Source organism: Centruroides vittatus, unplaced genomic scaffold (assembly GCF_030686945.1).
Source record: "Centruroides vittatus isolate TY-2023 unplaced genomic scaffold, ASM3068694v2 contig_221, whole genome shotgun sequence".
NCBI classification, from domain to species: Eukaryota; Metazoa; Arthropoda; class Arachnida; order Scorpiones; family Buthidae; genus Centruroides; species Centruroides vittatus.
In genome coordinates this window covers 2,768,691-2,775,128 of record NW_027121377.1, presented here as the reverse complement: position 1 = coordinate 2,775,128, position 6,438 = coordinate 2,768,691, and the positions used below count along the sequence as shown (strand labels likewise).

Sequence of the window (6,438 nt, the reverse complement as noted above, 5' to 3'; positions counted from 1 at the left end):
GGACATTTGAGGCCGGTGTCCAGGGTCCCCACAAAACAATGTTTAAACATAATTTTTTTTTCGTACTACTGCGACAGCCTAGTGTGGCCTAATCATGAGGGCCACAGGCAAAGAAAACCAAACCCGAGAAAAAACCTATGAAACATCGGAAAATTTCGGGAAAAAATTTTTCCCTGTCGCAGTCTCCAACGTAGGGAAAAATTTCCCCCGTCGCCATCTTGGATCCTAAGGTAATATTAACCCAGTATTTTGTGTAAATTTTCTAAATCATCAAATTTGCTTACTCTTAAAGGGGGGCCCCACCGAATTTGTGCCCTGGGCCCCTGGATTGGTAAATCCGGCCCTGGGCCTGACGCGACACTATTTGTGCAAAATATATCTATATACTGTACTAATACTACTCGACTGATGTGCCTTATTTTCCCCTTATTTATGCTTTTATTTTTCACCAATTCCTTTATTAACTGTTTTTATATAAAATTATTACTATTTTGAATTTCTGTGCCCCCAAACTCTTGCGCTCCTAGGATGACCGTAATGGACCTAATGGAAAATCTATTTAAAATTTGTTTTGTATACTAGTACTTTCTATATATTAACAGGACTTATTATACTGGAAATTATGGATGCAGATATTTAGTCTTACAGATCAAAAATAATGTTCTTTACTTAGTTCACCTGAACACATACATTTTAACATGTGTTTCGGATTTGTTCGTCCCTCCTCAGCAGGCCTTTAAACGACACTTTATACAATTAACAATAAAAGCATTTCTTGGTACAATTATAACTAAAATTAGTTAAAAACACAAACATTTCCCGACAATAAAGTTTTTCAAGCCATTTTTTTATTATACATTTTGGGTAATCGTTTAAAATATACATTTTAATTATTTCTTCTTCTTGTTTTTGTGTTTCTATTTCGCTTGTTCTTCGCCTTATTTTATTCATATACATTTTAAATATATTATATTTCATACTGACCGGAATCACAGATTTATAATTAATTAATTTGGGTATTTGTATTGGTTTAACAAATTTCTTGTAACCAATGAAAAACTAGATAATCACAAACAACCAAAATCAATAGATAAAGAGAAAAAATTTATTAAATTAAGATATTTTCCAAAATTATTTGAAAGAATTAAAAATGTAATTAAAAATAGAATCAACTTAATACCGGAAAAAATAAATTCAACTAAAAAACAATTATGTTACAGAAAAGAAGAAAAATATGATATAACAGAGGAGAAAGGAATAGTATATTCATTTCATTGTAATTGTAATCCAAAGAAAACATATATAGGAGAAACTAAAAGAAAATTAAAAATAAGATTAAGTGAACCTATCAGAGCAATCAAAGGAAACTATGCAAATTCAGCAGTAGCAGACCATTGTAATACAGAAGGTTGTGCAATTGATCTAAATACGGTAAAAATCAGGAAAAAGGAAAAAAAAAAAAAAAAAACAATTATAAAAGACAACTGTATGAGCATTTAAATATAATTAGGCAAACTAATAAAATGAATAACAACAATGGTAGAGAGATCCACAAATCATGGTTAAGCATTATAAAAAGGGGGGAGGAAGAGGTATAAAAGATGTGATGGGAACGTATTAGAATCGAAATTAAGTAGAAACGAATAAACAAAAAGAAGTAAGTTAATTGAAATAATAATATTTTAGATAATAATTAAATTCATCGTTTTAAACTGATTTTAATGTATAAAAATTAAGAATGTGTAGAATTGTATGGTTGCTGTGGATCGTGAGTTTGAGTGGAAATGTAGAGAAGATCGGAAATACAGAAATTGTAAGAATTTTTAAATTTATTGTCGGGAAATGTTTGTTTTTAACTAATTTTAGTTATAATTGTACCAAGAAATGTTTTTATTGTTAATCGTAGAAAGTGTCGTTTAAAGGCCTGCTGAGGAGGGACGAACAAGTCCGAAACACATGTTTAAAGTGTATGTGTTCAGGTGAACTAAGTAAAGAACATTATTTTTGATCTGTAAGACTAAATATCTGCATCCAGAATTTCCAGTATAATAAATCCTGTTAATATATAGAAAGTACTAGTATACAAAACAAATTTTAAATAGAGTCAAAAAGGACACAAAGGCATAATAATTAAACTAATGGAAAATTCTTTACTGGACATACGAGTAATTATCTCGAAGACCAATATTTGTTTTCGAAAGAAGAGATTTCAAAAGGAACAGCATAAAGTGAAGATAATCTTAAATATTTGAAAAAGAAATCAAGCTGCTTCAAATCAGATTTTAAATCTTGTTGGAAGAAGGCATTCAAAATTTGATTTTAACTCTTTCTGCTTTGTGGGCACTAAGAGGGTCTTTTTAGCAAGCCGATTATGGGCTGGGTCAAGCCCAGAACGGTGCAGCCAGGTGAGACGGGTTCTGATATATCCGGATAAACCGCCCATGAAAAGCTCGTCTGGATCCGATGTGTGATCCACAGTTCAGTAAGCTAACACTGGAAATAGAATGAATTTGAAGTAAAACATTTGTATTAGGTGGTTTGCAATTAATTTAATAAGATTAGGGCATATACAGCGTGGGTAGAAAATATTGAGAAATTACTATAATTTTTATATTTCTAAAGAAAAAATGATAAAAGTTATTTAATGCGCACTTTATTAAATGGGAATATGAATGCATGTCTTAAAATTCAATGTAGTTACCGGCGCCATCCACCAACAACACGTTTTCTTCCGATCACGATGTGTATTAACGGCCAATTCTTAGTGTGTCAACAACCGAACCTCTGGGCATTTTCACTTCGAATGACAATTTTTGATTGTTTGCGGATAGACTGGGGCACGACGTCCCTTCACCATATGCCACCGTCTCTGTCCAAGAGCAACAACCGATTTTCACACCCTGTAGCATGAGGCAAACTGCGCGTGCTCCCGGACAGGCAAGTTGTCGGTCATCTTTCTTGCCACTGCTCTTAAGGGATGTCTCAGTCATCGCCCACACCATCGACGAGAGAATTATAGAATTTCATTAATTGATGTGCACATAAATTTTATTCTGACTGCATGATTATTGTGATTTTTTAATGCCTGTTGCTTTCTACTCATCCTGTACTTTTGAAGTATTTAGTTTACATTATTCAGTTTTATTATAAATGTTTTTAATTTGTGTTAAATGTTTAAGTTTAGTTTTCATATTCAAATAAAATTCATATTTTTGTGCTAAAGGGACTATGACAGCCTTTATTACATATTCATTTGGTATTATTTTATTTTTTGTAACTCTTTCCGCCCTATGGGCACTAAGAGGGCCTCTTATAGCAAGCCCATTATGGGTTCGGCCAGGCCCACTATGGTGCGGCCGAGTGGTGAGAGACGGGGACCGACATATCCGGACGGACCACTCCCGAAAAATTCCTGGGGACTTTTCGACCCGTCCGGATTCGATCCCGGGTCTCCCACGGCAGCAAGCTGCTAACCTTGACCGCTCGGCCATCCGGCCGCTTCGTTTGGTGATTGAAGAGGCATTGAATGGAACAGTAGTTGGTAAAAGTTCCAATTATTTGTGAAAGATTCAAATCCCTCACACAAACCCATGGCGAGGGGAGAGTTAGGGATATTTCCCGAGCCCGGAGATTGCAATGGTTAGTTGTAATAACTATTTCGTCAATAAAAATAACATTCAGAATGCATGTTATTAGTAAAGAACATTCCACGTATTTTATTCGTTCAAAAAGAAAAAAATGACAAAACATAAACATGCTAAGAAGCAAAAAGGGATCGCTTTGCTCCCAGTTCCCGTATAAGCGCTAGACGTCCGTGCCGAAATAGTAGGCAGAAATTTTTATTGCCTCGATATATGATCTTTCGACATAGCAAATACCACCGGATCGAAATACTGTTTTAGAGTATTTTAAAACACGCTAAAACAATAGATAAATGGAGAAAGAGTTGCTTGCATTGCTGCAAAAAAGTTTTTTAACTTTCAATTGCTATGCCGTTTCATTGGATTTTGTTGAATCATTGGCGTAATGATAGGGTTACCTTTCACTCATGGTTAATCATTGTAAAACAGCTTCGTTGATTGAAGTCGTCTGCAAGTCTTATTGACATTCACCGCTAATCTTTTCTCATTCGTCTATGTAGAAACGTTTTTTGGCAACATAAATTGGATTTGGCTCTGGTAAGAGCCAAATACCAATTAAATTAAATTCAATACAGTGAAATTCTATTGCTACTGCGATAGAATTAACCTGAGTCCGTCCAGTTCAATTTGAACTGGAGGAATAGGTTGAATGTAACGGTTTTTCTTCTTAAAGGACAATTCTCGGTGCAGGAAAAGATTCATTTTCATATGGTCGCAACTGGATGGTAGCGGTCTCATTGAAGAAATTAAAATTCATAGGAATTAGAGAGTTATGGTGGTTATAAATATGTTCTTTTGTCCAATTACTAATCATTTTTATTAAAGTTTTGCGTTATTTACAGTTTTTAAAATTACTTTTAGAAAATATCGAATTACTTTTATTACCTATTCAAAGAAGTGACGCGGCAGCGACCACAATTACATTTATTAAAAACTTAATGTTAAAGTACAAAAAATTAGTTGAATAAAACACAACAGACACGCTGACAATGAAACAACAAGCACCTGGTACTTAGTGCGATATCATTTTTCAGGAAGAAACAATAAATATAACGACATGAAAACAGGACTTTCATGTGAAGTAAGTAATGTAATTTTAAATAAACTACTCATGTTTTAATTATTATTAATAAAAACTTTATTATAATCATTTTGTTTTTGTGTTATAATACAAAGTGTATTAATCATTTTGTTTATATGTAGAGCAGTGTTTTCCAAACTTTTCGTACTACCGCCCCCTTTTCTTATATGTATATGTTACAGTCAAAACCCGTTTTTAGTTAGAACGCGTTTTAACTAGTTGAAACTAGTTTATACTGGATGTCTTTGTTAAAACCCGTTTTGTCTAGCTAAAACTAGTTTTAACTCAAATTCATTTTTGACTAGCAGTAAATTCTAGTTTTAACTAGACAAAACGGGTTTTGTCTAGTTAATTTACTGCTGTACATGTTTTGATTTGAGATAAAACTAGTTTTAACTTTTAACATTAGTTAAAACTAATTTTAGCTACATAAATATGTTTGGGGGAAATAAATAAAGTTATGAATAGTGATTCAGGGGAAGATGCTTAACATTTTGCTTATGAAGGAAATTATAACGATAATTTGGGTTTTGGAGGCTTCTAACGAAAATATCATATTCTTGAGCATGTTTTTCAAATAAAATTTTGGAGTATATGAAAAATAATTGTATATTGTGCTTGCAATGACGACTTTTTTACTGTCTGGCATTTTAGGCATCTCACCCCAAGTATCCGGGTGAGATGCCAAATGCCATTAGGGTAAGATAACAAATATAATTGCATAAAATTAATTTTCGAATATCTTAACCAAATTTAATTTATTGCATATGTAGTACAAAGTACTTCATAGTAAGTATAACAGCGCAGTATAAGTATTGTTAAGTTTCCGCCCGTTCTAACGTGCTCTATAGCTAGCTGAAAGCTCTTTTCAGTCCAAAAACCTTTTTGAGAAGTCCTTATATAATTTCTATGCATATCCTGCAATAAAACGAGAAAACAAAAATTTATTAAAAATAGGCATATTGGAATTCAATTAACAAAAAATAGGCATGTTACCCCATGAAAAATGTGGCATCTTTTCCATTTGTCAGGGTAAGATGCCTACGTTGTACGTGTTCTAGCATGTCTGATCGGGATCGGCGGTAGCTCACAATGGAAACTTTAGAACCTTAACTACATCACACATTAATTCCGCAATTTTTAATAAATTCTATTTTAACTTTTAGTTTTAAAATGATTCTAGAAACATTCCACAACAAAAACTTCGTTCTTATCTTGCTTTTATTCTTCTCGGATGTAGAAAATGAGGTAACGGTAGCCAACTACAGCTTTCCGCACTCAATATTGGCCCAACGATTCATCATACAAACATATGACAATATCTGATTTCACCGTTTGAAAATATCAAAAGTAGGCATCTTCCCCCGAATCACTTTATGTTTCAGTCAAAACCAGTTTTTAGTTAGGATGCGTTTTTAACTAGTTTATACTGGATGTCTTTGTTAAAACCCGTTTTGTCTAGTTAAAACTAGAATTTACTGCTAGTCAAAAATGAATTTGAGTTAAAACTAGTTTTTACTAGACAAAACGGGTTTTAACAAAGACATCCAGTATAAACTAGTTTTAACTAGTTAAAACGCGTTCTAACTAAAAACGGGTTTTGACTGTAACATATATACATATATATTTGTTTTAAAATTAATTTTTGTTTCCCTTGTCTTCCAACATCCCTACCGCCCTTGCCTTCCAGCGCCCCCTTGAGTCTTCTATCGCCCT

At 33.2% G+C, this 6,438-nt stretch overlaps 1 long non-coding RNA gene across 1 annotated transcript in view; it reads left to right on the top strand.

Moving 5' to 3' along the window:
- The window catches only part of LOC136970888 (uncharacterized), a 169,326-nt gene that overhangs the window by 49,039 nt on the left and 113,849 nt on the right, over positions 1-6,438 (top strand). The window lies entirely within an intron of this gene.